General features: G+C 48.4%; 1 long non-coding RNA gene across 1 annotated transcript; it reads left to right on the plus strand.

The window, feature by feature from the left end:
* Positions 1-7,323: 7,323 nt before the first annotated feature.
* On the plus strand, positions 7,324-13,573 carry LOC140848315 (uncharacterized). The gene is made up of 2 exons (XR_012128926.1): positions 7,324-7,527; positions 12,111-13,573. It is a non-coding gene; the product is annotated as an uncharacterized lncRNA (long non-coding RNA).
* The last annotated feature ends 9,010 nt before the right edge of the window (positions 13,574-22,583 follow it).

Genomic DNA, 22,583 nt, shown 5'->3' on the forward strand with positions numbered 1-22,583 from the left:
AGTACTTCCTTCCCTTGCCCTTTTTATAGCCTCCTGTTCTTTGAAACTAGGGCCCAATATCAGACTGGAGAGAAAAATATCCTCTCTGTAAAAGCTTTTCTACAGTCTCATTGTAGAGGACAACCGTGGCCTCCTCTGCCAGGCACCCATCTCCCTTCTGATAAATGTACCCAGGTCTCCCCTTTGGGGAGTCACATTCTCCCATCTCTCAGTCCAGGCAGCTGAGGTGGGGCCAGCCCCACATAATGACCTGTTCCCTTGCTCTCCACTCCAGGTGGGCATTGGCGTCTCAGCTGCCAATCCCTGCAGTCTGTGGCTTCGGTCAAAAAGGCAGATACTGTAGTGTGGCCAGTCTACAAAGCGTGTGACCTTGAAGTCACTTAACCTAATTATTTGTGTGCTTCAGTCTTCCCACCTATAAAATAGGATGAAAACGATAACCCCAGCTCTGCAGGGCTGTTGGGAGGAAGAGTTAAGACAATGCACAGAAAGAATAGCACACACACCCTCCACAGGAGAGAAGGGTGATCCTCACCAGTGCAGGACACAGGACATGTCTGCAGCAATGGGCATCTTTGCTAGGAGTTTGTTGGAAGAACTGAGAAACAGTTCTCTCTCTTTCTCTCCTCCCCTCTTTCTCTGCTGGGTGTTAGGCTGTGAGATGTGGACCAGGAGCAGCTTGCAGAAAGCAGACCTGAGTGTCACAGAGACAGATTTTTATCTGCAGTGTCTGAGGACCTGGTCCGGCTGTGCCCATGGCCCCTGCTTCCCTGGATTTTCCAGTGGCGCATGTCAGCAATGCCCTCGCGTGGGGAAAACCTGGTTGGCAGGGAGTCAGGGTGGGGATGGGGCGGACGGCAAAGGCAAGCACGACTGGCATCTCTTCAGACCTCAGCATCTTGTGACTCGCCCTGGGAAACACAACGAGGAGCAAACCAGGACAGGCGAAGCGACAAGACGGGCGTGTGTGCTATTTAGGGCCTTCCTTTCTCTCCCAAGTCACGCAGACGAGCAGAGCCACTTGGGTTCTATACACATCTGGGGAAGCATCTCAGCTCAGCTAGTTACAAAAACGCACAATTTGGTATGTGCCCCGGTTCAACTGTATGTAATGATCATTTTTATGAGTCAAAAAAATGGCTGAATATTAACCATCTTACCCTGGTCGACCTGATACTTCCCATCGTATGGGGTCTTGCTGAGATTAAACACGCAGTTCTCCATGAGATGCTGGCACTGAGGTGAAGGCTGGTTGGTGTGACCCACCTGCTGCTTCTGCCGTGAGGAGGACGAAGTGGACAGGGATGGGGGCGGGGGTGAAGAAACAGTCGCAAATCAAAGGGCACAGAAAGGGCGGCAGTTTTCAGTGGTTTTCAGGCTTTACTGACAATTCCACTTGTTTCCCCCCAAATCTTGCCCTTGAGGGTTTCCCCTGCTTTTGTCTCCACTGAGGCAGGGAGGCCAACGGTTCATGTGGTAAATCCAGGAGGCTCCAGGCTTCAGTGGCTCCTCTGTATTGAAAAGATCCCCTGGGCCCCGGGTTTGTGGGAAGCTCTGGTTACCAGGGAGGGAGCAGAGGGCAGGGCCGCCTGGAGGGACTGTTTTTGAATCGCCACTCGTATTGTTAAACATCTTGATGTCAATAAAACAGGTTCTGATTCAGTCACCACTGAGGCATTTGTTTTGATTGTGAGCTTCTCACGGGTCAGCCAGTTATTTTGGTTAAAACAGAGCATTTGTTTTCTGAAAGGCAACAATCTGATGTGTAGCTACTCTCTTTCCTGAGCCTTCCAGGTGCGGCCCCCAAGTTACCCGGGCCATTCCTCCCTGTGTGGGGCCTGTGGACATGTTCCCCCCACCCCCACAAGCCAAACCCCTGCCCTCCTCCACCTGGTCCACCCCCACGGAGCTCTCAGCGTCAATGAGGTTCTGCAGTACCTTGCTAGTCTCCCCAAATCTGCCACCACTTCTGTTATATGCCCTCATGTCATTCGGTAATTTTCTTTCACACCATGTAAGACTCTGCCAGTTGTCCCAGTATCTGTGTGACTGTGTTGAACAGCACCTTCCCCAGTGGACTCCCAGCTCCAGATGAAATGGGTACTGACTGGGTCTCTTTTATTTTCTACTGTCCCCAGGACCCAGCCTGAGGTTGGCACATGGTTGGTTGCTACTCAAAAATATGTATTCAATTATGAATTTATCATTCAAAAACTCACAGTAATTAACTCAATAAATCCATTCATGTGGGACAGAGGTGTGGACCTTCCTGTGGGGCACGAGATGGGTTTTGGAATCAGGGTGCACAAGGGGATAGCAGCGAGGATGTCACCCGCTCCACCGAATGAGGAGAAAGTGTGAGGAAGGAAAAATCCTTTGACCTCAAGCATATGCCAACTTGTGCAATCTGGGAAAGGGCATTGAAAAACATTCCAGGATTTGTAAAAGTTCCTCCACATATAAACAGAGACTGCTGGAGACCCGTCTTGAACTTCAGAGATGACTAACAGCCTGGAATGAACCAGCAGTGTCAGGGCTTTGCGGGAAGTGAACGGTGGCGATGCGGCCTGGAAGGAATTGCACACCGGCGCCAGGTGGGGCTCACCCAGAGGCCGCACTGCAGGTCACAGCTCCTCGGAAGCCCTGGTGTGTAGGAATGGTGCCCGTGTTCAGGTCTGTGTTCACCGGAGTTGTCAGAGTTTGCGAGAAGGACCGCCAGTCGCAGTAGGAAGGGGACATTTTGTTTAGGTCACACTGACCAAGTGAGCTATAATCATCTGCTGGCCGCAGTTATTGCCCCTGCCAGACAGGGTGCCTTCTAAGTTAGAAACTGGGCCTTGTTTAACTTTTCTCATCTAGAATGCATGTCTTTGGGTGAACAAATGGATGGTTTCTATTACTGCCATGCGGCCTCTCTCCCTCAAGAAAACAAAAGCATAATCCAGAGCCACTGATCAAGGTAATTCTCACCTCATAATATCCCCACTATCAAGAAGTGAATGTTTATTGAATACTTACAATACACTAGACAGCATTTTACCTTTTGAGAGGCACAAAGAGACTATGGCCTCAAAGAGTTTCTTTGCCTGGTTAGGAAGTACCTAGTTAGAGCTCTTCTAGATCCATGTAAGACAAACCTCACTCAGCTGAACTCAAGTAAGCAGAAAAGAGAAGGAAAAGCAGAGCAGAGAGGGGGGGGAGGGGGGAGGAAGGGAGGGAGGTCGGCAAAGAAAGAGTGGTAAACAGTTCAGCCAGGTGCTCTGGGTACTAAAACTGGAAAACCAGAAATAGAGGTGACCTCACTGCCTCATTCAGGCTTTGTCATCTGCACATTTACCTTGCATGTGACCCAAGCTTGTGGCCAGTGCCAACACGACATTATGACCTTGACTGAAGGTCAAGTGCTCACCCAGATCCATCATGGCCAGGAAAGGTGTAGGGGTGGATCATACGATGGATGGGGTACTTACCCAAGCTACCTGTAGGTTGTCCCCCAGAAGGCATGACAAACAGTGACCAACATTTCAAATACAAAAAGGACCCACATACATGAAAAGGTGACAGAGAAGGGTAAGCAGCAGAGGGCATGGCTGTCACAGGAAGAAAGGAATAACTGTAGGTTTGTTCCATGGAAAAGGGAATGGAGCGGGGAGAAAGTCACACATTCCAAACCCCAGTAATGACGAGGAGTTCCGAGCACTCCCTCCATGAGTGATGGCGGTAGTTGTTCCCGTGACCAGAGCACCCAGATGGAGCTCTTTAGCAGCCCGACCCTCCAGCTGCTTGGACGTGGTATTGTGGGGAGGCCTCTTTGAACTGTTTCTGTAGCATTATTGGCCCCGATGACCTTGGACGGAGGTCGAATTATGTCTTGCCTTTGAAGTATTTGCAAGGGGATCAGAGGCAACACAATTAGCCCCACAAATTAATAATAACATCTAAGATTCATTTGGACCTTACTAGCTTCCAAATACTCTTCTAGGTACTTTACACATACTAACTCATTTAATATCTAGAGCACTTAATAGAGGCTTCAAACATTTATTGAGCTCCTACTGCTTAAAGGGAAGTTTGCCAAAACCTTTTAAAAGGCTCCTATCTACTCTCCTCATTCTACCCTGAACATTTCTTCCTGCTTGTTTTAAAAGGCAACTGAACATGTGGAGAGCGTAGGGTGGAGCTAAGAAGAAGAGCTTCAAAGCTGAGAAGTAAAGTTTGATCCCAGTTTTGGCACTTGCTGCTAAGAGACCTTGGCTAGGGTTCCTACGCTCTTTGAGCCTCTATTTCTTCATCTGTAAAATGGGTATAATACCAGTGCCAACCTCATATAACATTCTGCAAAGGTAAATTGGAAAAAGTATGGAAATCTCTCCATTTAATCTTTTGCAGAATTAGTACAGCCAACATTAGCAATTAGCTTTTCTACTAAATTCAGAGCAGAAAGTTCCTGAATACTAAGGAGAATGCAACTAAGGAAGGCTGACGTGGAGGAGGGGAGCAGGATAAAGAGAAGAAGCACACATGGAAAATTATTTTTCATATAATTAGATGATGAATGCAGAGTACAGTCTGATATCCTCCACCTACTGATGCTGATTTTAAAAGAAAAAAAAGGTGAGGCTTGTGTTCGCTGGATATTTAATTTACTTCATTGTTCCTTTGGGGGCTTTGTCCTTGGATAGTTGTGGGCTGCTACCCACAAACCAAGTTCTAGGACTATGTGAGTGTGAGGTGGAGGAAAGCATGGAGACCGCACCACAGGCGCCTTGTTTCCCCTCATGAACGTGGAAGTGTAAAATGGATACAATCTAAGATCTTTCTAGCATGAATTCTATGAACATAGCATTCTAGAGGGAATTTTCCTCCTTAATTTTCTCTTCAAGATCAACAAATTACAGAAGAGAAATTAAATAAATTAGCCTCTCCCGTATTAAGAAATTGTTTTCAATCATTTATCATACAAGGACAATGGGAATAAATCAATTTCCTTCTCTCCAGGGAAGGATGAGAGATGAAATACACCCACTGGGTCATTCAGTTTGGTCTTTGTCTGTCTTCAATAGCAAGGGTCCAAGAAAACCCAGACTGCTGTGAATCAAGGAGAAAATGGTCCGTGAGAAAGACACACAGCAATGTTACTCATTTTCTATGTGTACGTATGTATGCAGGAAAATGCAAAGTGAAGGTTCTGGAAAGATACACCATTAACCTGTAACCGCCCATAAAGAGGACGGAGTCCTGAACAGGACTGATGGTCCAAAGGAACTGCAGTTTCATTTGTGACGTACTAAGTTTTTTAAAAAGAGAATGTACTCATGTCTTACTAGGGTAATTAAAGTTTCATTGTTTAAATGGAAAACTTGGCTTAGAGCATGCTTACCCAGGGAGCTGTAAGAAAGAGCAGCTTTAGCTGGCTGATTCCCTGAGGCCGGGTCAGGGGTTCAGCCCCCGACCATGGTCCCAGGACGTAAGATGTGGGCTGGCCAACTTAATTATTAACTGAGCTGAAAAAGTAACTTTCTGGAGACTAAGGACTAATTTTGACTTTGATGTCAACACGTAGATTGCTTTTTTTAAAGAAAGCATCTGGCTGTGTTTTCCCAACTATTGTTAAAGCAAAATGAAATGGCAAGACAAATGTGCATCAACTGCTATTTTGGGTGACGCTCGAGAAAATAAAAATATGAAATAAACAGCATCAAGCAAGTGCGTTCAGCTGTGGAGGTGTTGTAGCTGCATCTTTAACTCTTTGTGAATTTCATGCAAACACCTTCCCAATCTTTTTCCTACAATTCTCAGGAGGTTAGAAGTGAAGAATCATATAACCAACACTTAGAAATTGTCAATGGGTCACACATGTAATGGAGAATTTACAGATCTTCCTAAATCTCTGAGCTAACCATTGGTCTCAACTACTACTTGTACAGTCGTGATCAAATCCACTGCAATACCACGAATCCTTAGAGTCCTCCACGAAAAGCACTCTATACTTTTCTTTTCTCACAGCCTGTTCAAACTGGTGTCAAATTCGCCCTCCCGCTGAGCCCATCTCCTGCATAAGAAAAGATTTCTTTGCCTCTTTAAGCCTCCCTCTAAGGCATTCTGAATATCCAGTTCTTCAGAAAAGATACTAAAAATAATAATACAATTTAAAGTTCCTTTTTGTTACTCTTTATCAGTAACTGTGGGCAACAGGCCAACTAAACTATAAGAATTGGGTAGAAGTTTGTTCTCTGAGTATCCTGGGCCATGGAAATTAGAGAGTTCTTGAAAGACCAGGAATCAGAAAGTCACCTAAGGATCCTGGGTACTGTTGGGACAGGAAGTGGGGTGGAATCTACTACCTGGATTCTCTTTGTCGCCCAAAATAGCAGTTGATGCACATTTGTCTTGCCATCTCATTTTGCTTTAACAATAGTTGGGAAAACACAGCCAGATGCTTTCTTTAAAAAAAGCAATCTTCATGCTGACATCAACGTCAAAATTAGTCCTTAGTCTCCAGAAAGTTACTTTTTCAGCTCAGTTAATAATTAAGTTGGTCAGCCCACACCTTAATTCCTGGGACCATGGGGGATAAGGAGGAGAAAGAGAGCCCTGAGAACCCTAAGTTATAACGCTGGAAGTTATCGAGCGGCCTGGACACAGAAATAATGAGACACGCTGGAGCTGCAGGCGGTGCAGACACCATCTTAAGTTTTTTTTAAATCTCATGACAACTCGATCATGATCCTCATTTTACAGAAGAGAAAACTGCAGGTTAGAAAGGTAAAGTCACAGAAATACTAGGTAGAGGTTCTGGGATTTTAACCAAGGCCGTCTGACTCCGGCGTGGCGTTTACACGCGTAAGTAGGAAGGAAGGAAGGGCGAGGGACGGAGGGAGGGAGCGAAGGGAAGAAGGAAGACGGATGGATGACGGGTTTGAAAGGAGCTGGAATTGAGAAATTTGGGTTCTGGAACAATCAGCAAACATCCCGCATCCAAGCAATGTTGAGGAACAGGAGGTAAATCTCAGTAGTGAGGTTCACGGAGCAACCAGGAATATAAATACAGCACAACCAGAAAGCATATATGCGCCAAAGGAAGGTACATCCATCAGACTTAATGGAAACAAATGACACACTCAAGTTAGGACAATTGGAGGAAGGTTTATTTAGAAAGGACCTATTCACGGAAGCTATTGCTGGTACAATAACCCAGGGCTAGGGGCAGCAAAGGGTCACGGCAGAGGGAAGGGGGGTGCTGACAGAGCCCGAGGGGGCTGCCCAGAGGCGGCGCCTGGGGGAGCAGAGAGCTGGAGACAGCCTGGCTGCAGTGAGCTGCACAGGAAGGGCCACGGAAACCCTGCCCCCTTCTCTTCTCCCGCCCTCCAGTCTCCAGCAGGGCTCCGTGTGGGCACACTCCAGCTGAATGCCAAAGGGCAGGGACTCCGCGGGACAGACAGCTGGTCAGCCACCAGGCACAGAGGACGGGTCCGGAGGAACCCGGGAGGCCAAGCCCAGCAAAGGATGGCAGACGGGTGCAGAGGGGTGAGGAGACACGGGCTGAAGGAGGGGGAGAAGCACACTGGGGTCTCAGGCTGGCTGTGACATGAGGGGGTAGTGACAGCATGCAACGCGCACACTTGGCCGTGGGGTGGGAACCGCCCTTTCCCCGGGTGGCGGGGAGCTGAGGCCTGGGTGACGCATGTGGTGGCTGCTGCAGGTCCTGTGAGCCCTGAGGACGTTCACCTATGTCTAGCACAGGGCCTTACCTCAAGGGTACTAACCGCTGACTGGGCTGCTGGGTGCTGGAAATGGCTCTCTGGGAGGACACCCCACCATCTGGGGCCCTATGAGAACAGGTGTCAGACCAATGACCCCTCCACCCTCACTCAAAGGCACAGTTGAGAAGGAAGCCTCTTTATTCACACCTGGGTCCCACTCCCAAGGGACTTTGGTGGCAGAGTTGAGAATGTGCTACATTCAGAAATAGAGTTATGACAGAAGAAAAAAGACACAAGGAAAAAAACTTGTAACTGTGCCTGGTGACAGATCCTAACTATACTTACTGTGGCGATCATCTTGCAGTATATGCACATACCAAATCATAAAGTTGTGCACCGGCAAGTAATATACATGGGCTCTATCCCTTAACACAAAAGAGTTTCAAAAATAGCACTGTGTCATTCTGGCAGAGGATTCTCTTTGACCCTAGAGGGCTTTGATGTGTAGGGAAAGGACAAGTTAAACCAAACTCCATGCACTGGGCAGTTTGCTGTTAGAACCACAGGTCTTGTTAAGGAGCTGGCATCAGGATAGGCAGCCAGAGTCTGCCAGTCTTCAGGATGGTGGGGAATGGAAGGATGGATGTGCCACACAGCTGTGCACAGCAAAGCCAGTCCTGTGAGCAGACAGGGTGCTCCAGATGACAGGGGTCTCCTGTTACATTCAGGGGGGGCCAGCAGCCCAGAGTGCCTGTCCACAGCCAGTACTCATCATCTCTGAAATACGTTGGAAATAAGGAGCCTGTAACTCAGGTCTCCTTATACAACTGGCCAGAATGCAAACGGGTCCTAATGCTGTCAGAGAAGAAATTTTTCTCAGGTACAAACAAATAACAATGTCCACCATTCCAGACCTATCTCTGGACAAACTGTTGCCGGTAGCCTCTTTGAGCCGCAAGATTCAACCACCGAACCTTGAGATTTGCCAACTGACCAATCCTTGAAGGCAAAGTCTAAATAGATGAAATTTTAGAACTGAGAAATACATGATAAAGTACTGTTTCCTGTGGTCCGGCTATTTCATCATTTACATTTTAAGCCATTAAAACACTTTCTAACAAGTTGTCTGGTTTATAAAACTGCAAGAGAAAGAGGAGAGGAGCATAGAAAAGGAAAAGGGGTTCTTTAGTGAATGAATGAAGAGAACTTGTTCTGAACATACACTTCATTAACTGGAATTTAAGTTTGTTCTTTATCTCCACTAAATACACATTAAAGAAATATTTAAAGAATTCTAGTTTGCCTGAGGGGTTTTTCCTTGGGGAAGTCTGAGAGTCCAGTCCCACAAACTAATATTTGTCAAATGTAGAACATGGTTTTGTTGATTTTCCTGTCTCTTGTATTTCTTTCTGACAAACTCAAATTCATTGATCACCTACTGTATGCCAGGCTCTAAATGTTGAATATGGCTTACTTTATTTAATATCCCAGGGGTTCTCAGGGATACAGAGACCTTGAGATCAGACATATTTTAGACCTGCTCTATCCAGTATGGTTGCCATCAGCCACATGCGGTTATTTTAATTTAAGTTTATTCTAATTACATCAAATTAGAAATTAATTTCCTAAATTTTAAATTATCCATTTATCAAGTGCTCAGCAGCCACATGTGGCTAGAGATTACCACATTGCTCAGTGCAGATACAGAGCATTTCCATCACCACAAAGTGTTGTTGGACACTACAGTTCTACAATGCCCAGGGCTGTTTCAATCTCCTGTGAAATCATTTTAGGCAGAAAAACTGCCATTAATTGAGCACCTCTTGTGAGCTGTTCAAGGTTATATAAGATCATCTCACTAGAGACCAAGCAGCACACATCTCACACCATTTTAAGGATAAAGAAACTTGAGCACAGAGAGGTTAAGTGACTTTCTCATTACCACTCAGCAAGGGAGTTGCAGAGCCATGGTGTTTAACTTCAAAGGCTTTGCTCATCCAGGTGACTGACGCCTTCCAAGGGCATTGCCCCCAAGTGTGAATGAAAGTATCACCAGTGTTAAGATGGAGCTGCTGGAGATCCTGGTCCTTCTAACAGAAAAACAGCCGCATGCTTTGGGATCACACAGGCTGGGCGACCTAGCTCTGCTCCAGCATCCACTAGCTCAGTGACACTGGCCAAGTCACCTATCCCCTCTGAGGATGCCTTCAGCACCCACCTTGGGGAACAAGAAGATTCAATGAGACAGCACACGCAAAGCACTTAGCATAGTGTCTTATACACTGTAGGTGTTTAGTAAAAGTAAATATCGTTACTTCCGGAGTGGATCCCTTTCTCCTATCTACTTGAGTTGGAAACCGCCAAGATTCACCAGGCTAAGTGCAATGCACATTTCCTAGCCTGGCGCGCCCCCTGCTGGTCACCTCTGGATACATCGCTTGGCCAGGAGTTCCTCAAGGGCTCTAAAACAGAACACCTAACCAGAGCATTCAGGGAGGGAAAAAAAGGTTCCTCCGTATTGTACACTTTGCAGCTCCTCTTAGCACTCAGAATAAACTCAGAGCTTGCTAGCTTTGTTGTAATTATTTTCATTGCCTTAACTACTAACCAGATAGAAAAAAATGTAGCTCTCCGGGACCCCGGTTCCTAGGCTTTTCCAGCTGTGCACCACCTACCAGCCCCATTCAATGCATGCCCCACCTCCTCACCCTTTATTTCTATCACCACAACCTGTTTATTTCTTTTACAGCACTTACTACAATTTGCAATTATTTTATGTGTCTGGTCATTGATATTACGTCTATGACTCTGCCAGAATGCAAGTTGTATGAGGGCAAGGACTTTGTCTTCCTGTACACTGCCTGGTACCAAACAGGTGCTCAATAAATGGTCACTGGGTGAAGGACTGAATAGAAACACACAACAGAGAATTCAAAGCTTAGAAGTAACAGGAATAATAGGAGCAGGAGCCATTTTCCTCCCAAGGCATGCTTCTAACATTCTATCTGTAATCCACACAAGGACCCGACAAGGCATGTGGCATTATCTTCAATTTCCAGATGTGGAAATGAAGATTCAGAGAGACAGAGAAGCTTGGCTGAGGTCGTCCAGCTAAACGTGGCAGAGCCAGCTGAGACCTGGGCTGCCTGCTTCCGCATTCACCGCAAGAGAAGGGAGAGAGGACGAGGGGTGGGGGGCAGCAGACGCAGAGTCTGGGGAACTCCAGCCCTCAGGGAACTCTGAACTCTAAACTCTTGGCCAAGGCACAAATAGAGGCTAAAATCGAAGAACGCTCGCCTACTTCCAGCTGATTCTCTCAGAATATTTTTAGAAGAGAATGATCAAGCAGTGATGGGTTTCTCAACCTTAAACGTGTTTTAGGAGCTTGCTCAGAGCCTCTGGAAGAAAAGCACAGGTTGGGAACGGCGATGGCAGGGTGTGAAGCATGCCCGCTTCCGGCACAGCTGGCCCTCGTCCACCAGCCATACAGGGAGCAGCGCCCTCAGCTGCCGTGTGCGGGCTGCCCACCTCCTGACTGTATTAGTTACGGCGATACTAGATGCTATAACAAATACCATCTCCCTCCGCAAACTCAATGGCTTAGCACAACAAAAGTTCATCTCTCTGGTCAAGTCCAAAATCAGGGCTGGTGACTTGGGTTGGGAGGCAATGAGGAAGCGTCCTCTCCTTCCCGGGGAAGGCAGCAGAGCGTGGGAAGACTGATGGGCCAGGCGCAGGGGAGGTGCACATCTCTGCACCACATTCTCTGGCCAGGGCTTGGTCACATAGCCGTAAGTGGCTGCAAAGGAGGCTGTGGCATAGAGCCTCATTGTCAAGGGCGACGACCAGCCAGCCAGTCTCTGCCTCGGTCCCTGAGCTCTGTGAGGAGCTCCCCAGCCTGGCATGCCTCCTCTCTCCGATCACAGAAGTGCCAGAAGTGCCCCCATTGCAGATAAGGCTGTGACTGTGATGCCAGCAGAGTGGCCACCTGATCTTTAATCCCCATCCCAGAGGAAATGACAGGTCTGTGGTGTTCCCCTGAGGAGAGGCTGGAGGCTTGGAGAAGGAAGCAGAGGCTGGACGCCAACTGCTCAGGTCCTGTCTTGGCTAAGACAGGACAACAGCTCTGCCCACCATTTTGGTGTGATTTGCAAAGTCTACCTTGACTTCAATCCGAGATTTATCAAAATTTCACTAAGCAAACATTTATTAAGTATCTACTGTTTTCCAGACATGGTCTTTGGCCTTGAGTTACCAATATAGAAAGAAAAGAATATAAGACCTGTTCTTTATCTGGCTGAGGTTTTGAAAACATCTATGATAAAAGTTTGACACAAATAACATTCCAGATTGTATTCAACATGTGACATAAATGATTGAAGTACTATTTATATCCGCATTTTACAGAGGAGGAAGCTGAGACCTAAAGACACGAAATAACTGTCCGGCGGCCGCCAACCTTAAGCAGCAGGAATGAGCTTCGCTACATGACACTGCCTCTGCTGCCCGCTGCAGGTCCGGACGCACAGTGACACGAGCACAGCGACGTGCACTGTGCTGCAGAACACAGGAGGAGGTGTGCAGTTCCCAGGAGTCACTGCGCCCAAGAGTAACTCAAACCTGAGCTCAGGTCATTCCAAGCTGACCCTGGAGGAGGCACTCTGTCTCCCGCTTCCTCAGTTTCCCCTGACCTAGACGACTCCTAAATTCCTTGGTTCCTCTGAGAGGAGCATGGTTTGTGGGACGGGTGGGACTTGTTGTCAGTGAGATGCAAGTCCTTTCTTTTCTGAGCCTTTGTTTTCCCACCTGTGAAACTGGAATTAGGTCTGAGTTGCTAATTTTGTATTTCCCTAGTGTCTGGCAGTATAACAGGAGCTCAGTAAATCCTGGTCACCCCCTTCATCTTGCACCTGATTGCAGATGGCAGGGATTGTGTGAGCAGAGGGCAGATCTCTAAGCTTCGAGCTGCTTCTGAGAGTACAGGGCATCTGATCCTCCATCCTGGGGAACCGGGGGCATCTGGGGACCAAGTGTAACACTACACAAAGGTGTCCCCTGCCCTGTCTTCCCCTGTGGCCCATTCATGAAGCTGTAGCCACAATGAATACGGTCCCTTCATTCTCTCAGCATCCCCAAAAGAAAAGGCCAGGACTCTGGGGCACTGGGTTCTCAGAGAAGAATATGAGATGTCCCTGCAGGTCTCCCCAGACAGCCTTATTTTCTAAGATGACTTTTGGGGTGCTCTCAGGAGCCATGCCCGCCTGCAGATACCAAATAAGGCAGAAGCAGCACGGAGGAAAAGCAGCACTGGGAAAAGGTTGCCTGGTTACACAGAGAATCTGGGCCACGTGGTCTCCGCCCCTGGAGGCCCCTGGGTGTGCCTGCCGGTATGGGGGGCTCATGGCCCTGCACACTGGGAAGCTTCCAGACGCTGTGACATCCACCCCAACCCCATCTGCCCACCAGTCAGGCCCAGACAAGTGGACAAGCTTCCTGAGCGGGAAAGCGTGGCTCACGCCCTGACCAGCTGTAGGCAAGTTCATGTGGCCTACCTGTGCCTCTACTTCCTCATCTTTAAAACAATCTAAGATGCACATGCACCTTGCTGGGTTCTTGCAAGGCTTCAAAACAGGTAAAATAGGAAAAGAGCTGAGCCCCGGACATGAGCACAGGAGGCTGGTGATTAAAAAGCTCATGCTGCCCAGTCAGAGCCGGGGGCTTTTGAAGGCCCAACTGCAAGTCTCAAGTCAGGACTGGCTTCCTAATTTGAGGTCTCAGTGCAAAATGAAATGCAGAGACCCTTGTTCAAAAAGTAGGAAAGAGGTGCTGTTAAGGGAAGTAAAATATTATGTATTTTTGCTTTTGCAGTCTCTCTGTCTCTCTCTCTCTCTCTCTCGTGCCACAGTGCTTTTATTTGCTACATAATGTTGTGGTCCCTGGGGTATGGAGAGAATCAGACCTCTCAGGAGGCTGCCTGCAGCTCGTGTGCACATGCTGCCATTAGCTGCTGGGTGCCTGGGGGAGCAGGGAAGTGGAGCCAGACGCGCCCCTTCCCCACAGGCCTTCACACCAACCCACACGTTGCAATCTGCACACCAGGAGGCACTAGGCACTGGGGAGAGGCTCACCCTTGCTGGGCTGCCCACTGATGCTGCTCACGATACTGCCAAGCCACATCCTGCCCCGACACCCTGTGGGGCGTGTGTGCCAACGCCACCCCTGACCAGGCCCTGACTGCGGGAGAGGGGCAGACTGAGCCAAGCTTTAAAGATATGATTAAGAATTTCAAGACACAACAGCAGAATAAGAAATCCCACGTGTAGCTCCCCTTTGGCCATACTGGCCCCACACCATGATGGCGACCCTGTGCTGAATTCTTGTCCTGCCTATCAGTAACTCCCCCTTTCTGGCCTTGGTTTCTCCTTCTCTAAATGAGAGGTCAGGGTGACAGGGATTTCACAGCCTCTTCCAGCTTCTGTATTTTACAGCTCCATCCCACTGACATGTTGTGTGGCCATGGCGAGTTCCTTCCCTCCCTGGGCATCAGTTTCTCTATCTGTAGAGCGGGGCCTGAGGTACCTGAAGGCCCCTTCCAAGGGAATACTTGAAGAGGGCCTCTTCCATCGCCCCCTTGTTGGAGGGGACATCTCCCTTCTGCGGAAGGGAAGGTAAACTGACCCAGCAGATGCCTGGGTCTGGGGTTGGCTGGGACGTTCCTGGTCTCTTCCTCCTGCTGACACTTGGGGACCATGAGGAGACCAAGGGCAGAAGCACACAACAGCCTGTGCTGTGGACTGAATGACTGTGTCTGATATCCCCTAGGAGACAGCAGAAAATATACATCGGTCTCTCCCCCCAGTTCTCAGCACAGAACTCTTGAAACCCTTATAATTTCCTGGGTCTGTTGTTCTAACAAGGCAACAGCGGGTGGCTTCCTGGATGGCATCTGCCACTAGAAAGACCAGACCATGACTAGAAGCTTGGAATTCCAAGCCCCAGAGCCCATCCTAAAGAGAGGGGAGATGGGCTGGAGATGGAGTTAGCGGCTGATCAGGCCTACATGAGGAAGCCATCGCAAAAACCCCAGGAGTGCGGGATTCAGGGGGCTTCCACATCAGTGCAGCCATGTACCCTACTCCGCGGGACAGTCACTCCTGCGCTCAGGACCCTCCCAGGCTCGCCCTCTGTATCTCCTCATTGGGCTGTTCATCTGTAGCCTTTCTCATGCCCTTTAATAAACTGGTGAACTTGAGGAAGCTTTTCCCTGAGGTCTCTGGGCTGCTCTAGCAAATTAACTGAACCTGAAGAGGAGGTCACAGGAACCTCCAATTTGTAGCCAACTTGGACAGAAGTTGTGGGTAACCTGGGCACCTACTATTTGTTATTGGCATCTGAAGTGGGAGCGGTCTTGAGGGGCTGAGCCCTTAACCTGTGGGATCTCATGTTATCTCTCAGCAGAGAGTGTCAGAATAGAGTTAAATTATAGGAAACTCCGCTGGTGCCGCAGAATTGCTTAGCTGGAGAAAACCCCCATATACCTGGTGAGCAGAAGAGTCCGAAGTGAAGTGCTCTGTATGAAAGTAAAGGAGAAACACAGGCGGAGAACTGCAGGTTTTTCCTTTTAAACCCCCATAATTTTTACACTGAAGCTCTAGCCCACAGTGTGAGGGTACTGGGAGGTGGGACCTGGAGAGGGAATGAGGTTTAGATGATGTCAAGAGGGTGGAGCCCCCAGAATGGGACCAGTGCCTTGGAAGACACAGGGCCTCCTCTCCCTCCATGTTAGACCCCTCAGAGAGAGCAGCCGTCCGTGAGCAGGCAGCCACCCCGCCGGGACCGAACCCGCAGGTGCCTTGGCCTTGGGCCGCCCTGCCTCCAGTGCTGTGACAAATAAACGTCTGCTGTAGAAGCCGCTCAGTCTGTGATATTCCACTGGAGGAACCTCAGGGCGCTAATACTGCCCGGAAGGAAGGCTCCCGACTAACGGGACAGAAGGGGAAAGAAGAGCAGGCTATCCGGGAAGGCGAGGAGGCCGGTGGCACCCGGCACCTCATTCATCCATGTGTTTTCGGTCGGTCAGTCACTCGCCGGCACAGCCACAGTGGCCTCTGACCCCTGCTCCCTGCTCCCATGCTGTTCCATTTTAATCCATTCATTCTCCCAACAGCAGCCTGAGGGAGCTGCATGTGATACCCAGACCCGTGCCCGTGCCCGCCTGTGCGCCCCCATCACTTAGGACTAGGTTCTGCTGTGACAGGAAACTCACTGAGAGTGTCTCACACAAGACAGGAGTTCATCTCCCCCTCACGCAGGCATCTGCAGCAGGCTGTCCGAGGCTGGACGGCAGCTCAGTGGCGTCAGAATCCAGGCTCTGCCTCGCTCATGGCACCTCCGTCCCTAACTTCTGTTTCCAAGGTCACCTCAAAGTTCCAGACGGTGCTGGGGCTCCAGCCAGCTGAGCTGCGTCCCAGCAGCAGCAAGGGCAGGGCTGCCCGCCTCTTGGAGGTCCTGCTCGGAAGCCCACACCCCACCCCGGCTGCATTCCAGGGGCTGGGGTCTAGGTTACGGCCACCCCTGCCAAGCAGGCTGGGGACACTGTTCCTACCCGTGGCCGCCGTGTGCTCAGGCCGACAGCTGCGGGCTTTAGTGACGAGGAAGCAGGGAGAACGCACACGGAATAAAGCCCGTCCTCTCCCGGGCCCCAGCAGGCCCGGCCCGGGTTCCCGCCCTCTCCCCTCGCAGACTGCGCTCCCTCGCCACGTCAGGCCCTCTCAGCTGCTTTGGGTCCCTCAAAGGCCAAAGCTCTTTCCCACACTGTGCTCTCCACCAAGTGCTCCCAGGGCCCGAACGCCCCCACCGGCCCCCTGCTCCTCTTCCTGCAGGTCATGGCTTTGGGGTCACGTCCCCGCAGAGGACTCCCGACCACGCCATCTGATGCCCTTCCCTTCAGGCTTCCCTGACTCTTCCTGTTTTTTCTTTATAGCATGACGGACAATGTCGAGCTGTTTTATTAAATTATCTGATGAAAAAAACACGAATGCCCACACCAAATGCCTGCCTTTTTGGTTGAGCTCCCCCAGCAGAAAGGCAGCTCCATGGGGGAAGGGTTTGTGTCTCGCTCACAGCTGTGTCCCCAGGGGCCCTCTGAACCAACAGCGATGGCTCTCCACTATGGACACTATGGGCCAGGGGCTCAAAAGACAGCAAGAATATCCAGCTTCCTTCTCAGCTGCAGAGAGGCCAAGAAATCAGACACAGGGTCTGTCTCCTGAAGAGGGGCAGAGATTCGGCCAGGAGGCCAGCCGAGACAGGGGTGCAGGAGTGCAGTCAGACCCTAGTAACACCCTGCAGCTCCCAGGAGGGTGGCGAGGCCTTTTAGCCTCATTTCTGGCTGTCTCCAATGTGTTGACTCTCATGTTAAGGTCCCTCTTTTTACATTTATGACCTGTTGTTTATTCCTGACCCTTGAATGCAGCTTTAGATCCATTCTGGAAGAGGGTGGGGTATAAACAAATGACTACAAGATAAAATACATAAGGTATTCGTGTGCAGACAGTTGCCAGGAATAGAAAGCTGCTTTAACCAATGCCAGACATGTCCTCTGAACAGCAGAGCCTAGCACACATCCTACTGGATGTCTTAAAGACTTCAACTGGATGAGTCCAGAAAGCAACTCGCAGCCCCCCTCCCACTGGCCTTCTCCTAGTCTTGGAAATTCAGTCATCTAAGACCGAAGCCTAGGCCCTCTCCTTAGGGGGCAGTATGACTCCGGGCTTAGAGGAGGGGTTCTAGGACAGACTGGGCCAGGTAATGCCCTGCTGGGGGCTGTCCTGTGACTGTGGGCACTTCAGCATCCCTGGCCTCTATCCATATCCTCCATCCACCTCCCACCTCTAACTTTGGCAACCAAAAATGCCTCCAGATACTGCCAAAATAATCTCCAGTTGAGAACCACTGGTTTAGAGCAAGAACTTAAATTTCAGACTCTTTGGAAGCAAATCTCAGCCCTGCCATGGAATGTAGGGCAAGTTATTTATATTTCTGGGCCTCAAATTTCTCTGCTATAAAGTGAAGAAAATGTAATCTACTTCATAGATTTAATGTGCTAATATATGTAAAGCACTTAGAATGGTGCCTGGCACATGAAAGTGTCGTGGTGTAGCTAATATCCCTACTTCCGAAACTACTACTCATTCCTCAGTCCAATCGATCATCGTGTCTGGGTAATTTTATGTTATAAATATCTCTAAAATCCATTCCTCTTTCTCTGTCATCACCCTTGCCCAAGCCACCAGCATCTCTTGACTTTTATTAAGACCTCCTACAATTCACTTTGTACAGAGGAAACAGTGAGATGTATTTAAACCCTTAAGTGCTTAAATCCAGTCACAGAGTCCCACTGTTTGCAGGAAAAAGCCCCTCACCAATGGTCTAGAGGTTATGGAATGACCCCTGACCATTTCTAGAGCTTGTCTCCTAACTTCATCTCCCTTGCTTGCTAACTTCAGCCACAATGCTTTTTCTCTCCACTCCTCAAAAATGCCATTTTCTTTCCCACCAAGGCCCTCAAACGTTCCCGACGCTCTGCCTGTAACCTCAGATGAGGCTGTCCTCAAAGCAGTGAGCATGGGCCTTTCAAAGTAAAGACAGGCCACTTCCTGGGAGGAGAAGAAAGAATCTAAGCGACAGAGCCAGGAAAAGCTGCTCTGTTCACTGGGGTGGTGTGTGCACTGCACAAACACTCAGCCGAGGGGGTAGGCAGGTCCTGCGATCCACCCCAAGCTCTGCCTGCCAAACCATACCCTGTGCAGAGCCATCCGCTCACCAGCTGTTTGTCGGCAGAGCTGTGTTCTCTGAAAGGGAGCGTCTTGCGAAATTGCAATGAAGATGCCACATAGGCAAGTGGTGGCCTTACAGCGAGAGCACGCAGTAGGTGGGTGATAGTGGTGCTACCTTCAAAAATGTCCGTTTCTTATCTGCTGTAGAAATAGTACATTGCCAGCTACCGGGAAAGAGACTGAGTATGCCAAGTGGCCAGATGTCCTGCATTCTCTTTCTTCCCATGGCTGGGAAGTGAGCCATTACTGAATGTCTCCGGTTCTAGGGCAGAGCGGAGGCCGGCTTGATTGGAAAACTGTCCCTTACTTTGTACATGGAGCAACTGGACACCTTTCAAGTCTTAGAGTGATGTAATTAGCACTTCCCGTAATTAAATTCATAGTAAAATGCCCTCTGGGAATTCACTATTTTTTTAATTAACCATTCTTATTAACCTCATTCATCTATCTTATAAAATATGTAAACTAAGCCTATCCATGCTGAACACATCCTAACAAATATAATTAGCACTAAATATTTAGCTTCACAGTTATGGCATCTCAGAGCCAGAAGGGACCTCAAAGATCATTTAGTACACACATTCACCTTAGTGACAAAGAACCTGGAGCTCAGAGATTGGAGGTAACGTGCCCTGGATCACCCATCTCAAGAGGCGGTGCACCAAGAGGACCCTCAGGCCTCCTGCTCACCACACTGGTGCCTCTGTGCCACAGCAGAAAAAAGAATCTCTCCTCTCTTCACAGGTGGGAAGTATAAATGAAAGCCGCATTTCTAACTGCTCCATCTGCAGGAAAAGGGTGCTTTTCCAGAGCTCTGGCCAGCAACTCTGTGCTGCATCTAATTGCAGTCAAACAGGGAGTGCTGAGGTCTTCCAGATGCAACATAGTGAGGGTATATCTGTCTTAGAAACACAGGGCTGGGCCTACTAAGGCCCAGACAAAGATGCACTTTATCATTCTTATGCTCTACAGCAGGACTGAGGTCTCTGACACCACCAGGCTTAAAGCAAACCCAAGTCCTACACATTTAGATCTGCAGATTATGAAATAAAAGGACTTCCCACAAAGAGATGACCAGAAGTTTCCAAGAATATTCTCCCCTTGTACATTTAAATAGGCCCAATTATAAAATCCAGTTACACCCATTTTGAACTCTGTGCCACCAAAGCCAGCATGTAATTATGTGCACGTGTGTGTTCCACTGGTGTTACTGTGGCACTGGCGTGGCAGGGCACAGCTGGGTGAGCTGCAGTGGGCAGGCCTGGGTTTAAATTCTGACTGTTCACCCACAAATTGTCACCCTGTGCCAGGCACTTCCCTTCTCTGAACCACAGTTTCCACTACTGTAAATGGGAACACTGGCAGCTACTTCCTGGAACTGGCAGGATGGGTAAGTGTGATGGACACGAGGATGCCATGAACATAGCCAGGAGAGCTGAGTCCTCTCTATCCTGTTTCCCTCCCAAGGCTGCGAGGTCTTCACATGGCCTTTGCCGAGTGTCTTCACGGGGTGGGAGGAGCCAGGGAGCGCTCTGAGGTTTCCTTTATAAAGGCACTGGTTGCATTCCTGATGAGGGCTCCTCTCGCATGACCTAATCTCCTCCCGGAGACCTCGTCTTCCAGAACCGTCCGTCCCATTGTGGGTAGGGTTTCGATATCGGGATTTTGGGGAGACACAAACATTCAGTCTACAGCAGACCGAGATCCAATAATAAGTGTCCTTATGAAAGACAGAAAAGGAGACACAGCCAGAGCAGAGAAGGTCATGTGAAGAGGGAGACAGTGAGAGGGCAGATGCAGCCACAGGGAATGCCAGCAGCTCCCAGAAGCCAGAAGAGACAAGGAAGGATTCTCCGAGAGCTTTGAGAGGGAGTGTGGCCCTGCTGACATCTGGCTTCTCTGCTGCACTGTTCTTTCAAAATGCCAAACAGACTCCTACCTCAGGGCCTTTTCATGTACTCTTCCCTCTGCCAGGAACAGTGTCCTGCCACCATGCAGTCTCTCACCCTGTGCCACCTCCTCAGAGAGGCCGTCGCCATCACCCTGTAACGCAGCACTCCATCACATTCTCAGCCCTTCAGGCTGCTTTATTTTTCTCCTTTTCATACTGCTCACCTTGTCAACAGGATGAGCTTGGACATTCTGCTTAGAAATTCTACACCTCTGAGATATCCACAATTTAATCAAAAATCTATATGATTTGTGTGGCCCTGAGATTATGAAGGGAAAAAAGCCAGATTGGTCACATCGTGTGTCTTAGGCCTGAAAATAGATGGACTTTCTTATAGAGCGAAAGGAATGCAAAAGCAGCAGCAAGACCATCTGTGTGAAGGGTCAGGAATTACATGTGATGCTATGGACATGCGTGAAACCAACACCTCCTTTACACATTTCTGAAAAGGGGGATCAGTTGACATATGACACCTCAAAGGTTAGCTGTATCTGGTCATTAAACTCAGTGAACCTGGGATGTCAGCCCCAAACCTGAAGGGGTCAACATTGTTTCCTTAAAGGTTAAGCATACTTCTATCCTCAGGAAAGGTACAAGTAAAAAAATGTTTAAGATAATCAATTGTTAGTATTGATATTTAAATTTTAAATATCTTAATATTAAAATGTGTATTTCATATGCTTATTTTATTGACAAGAATTTGATCAGTTAGAATGAAAAGATCAGCCATGAAACAACCAGCTAAACTATGTAATTGAGTAATAATTGATCTTGGCTTAGGATTTTAATTTAAAATCTTACTGAATTTATATACAGTGTTAGAACATTTAAGAGACTTTAAAAAGGATCACCCTATTTATTAGCTTAATTTAACAGCTTTCTAAAAATTACTTAAGCACCTAGGAAGATTTGTCAGTAACACAAATGAGCTACTAAAAAATGAAACTGAATACATAGAATTTATAAATGTAGCTTAATTAAGTTTTCAAATGCAATCAAACATTTTTCAAATGGCCCTTAAAAATGATGGCTCATGTGTTGTAGCTTTATGGGTACGTGTACAAGCTGAACGGAAATCCATGCTTTTATAACATGTGACTCCGACAACCATTGATTTCTAACACCAAGATACATATGAGAATAGTCTGTTCTAAGCTCCACACCATAGAGGCCTTTGGACATTATTTAGCTCATTCACCCCTCCTTAGACTAGCAAGGCCAGAAGAATGGCATTTTGAGGTTAATTCGCTGCTGCACTCCCAGTCCTTCGGGCTGTGTCCTGCACATGTTAAGCGCTCGGGAAAATGTTCAAGGAGACGAATACTCTTTCCTGTGGAGTCCTATGTGATCCCCTGGCTCTGACTACATCCTAAAAGACAAAAGCCCAGTGACAGCATGGGACATGGCCAATAAAGCCAGACGGCAGGGTTCAGGGATAGTCCTGGGACCCTTACTTCCTGGGTGCTGCACTTTTCAAGGCATTTATCCTGCTCCCTCCTCCACGAAGCCTGCCACTGACTCGAAGAGGGTGACACCCTGGACATGATGCAGATGTGCAAGGTGACTTTTGTGCTGATTTCATGTCCTCTTCTGATGGGTTGAGGAGCTCTGTACTTCTCTTCTATACCAACATCCTCACATGCCTCTCAGATGAAGGAATAAATGAATGAAAGAACAGACAAACATAATGGCCACTTTGTAAAGCACACCTTTGTACCGGTTGCTGCCACAGAGTTAACAGCCCAACCTTTGGGACCAGTCTGCATGGGGCCAAGTCCCAGTTCTATGGCATGGTGGCATATGACTTGAGCCCATCTTTAAAAAATTGTGAATACTTCATGCTTTAAAAATAAACTAGCCTCAGTCTGTTTATCAGGCAAGATGAAACGAGAAGCTAAACTCAGGATGCCAGTGGAAACATTTAAAATTGTTTGCTTAAGATAGGTCAATAGATACCGGCAGATATAGAGACTTGCCAGGATATTGCTGGGCTTTGGAGGAAGTTTTTACATGGTTTACATTTCAGCTTCAATATTTATAAACAGAATGAAACCCGGAGGGAAGGGGCCCTGGAGAAGATAAGTCTTTAGG

Source organism: Manis javanica, chromosome 3, assembly GCF_040802235.1.
Source record: "Manis javanica isolate MJ-LG chromosome 3, MJ_LKY, whole genome shotgun sequence".
NCBI classification, from domain to species: domain Eukaryota; kingdom Metazoa; phylum Chordata; class Mammalia; order Pholidota; family Manidae; genus Manis; species Manis javanica.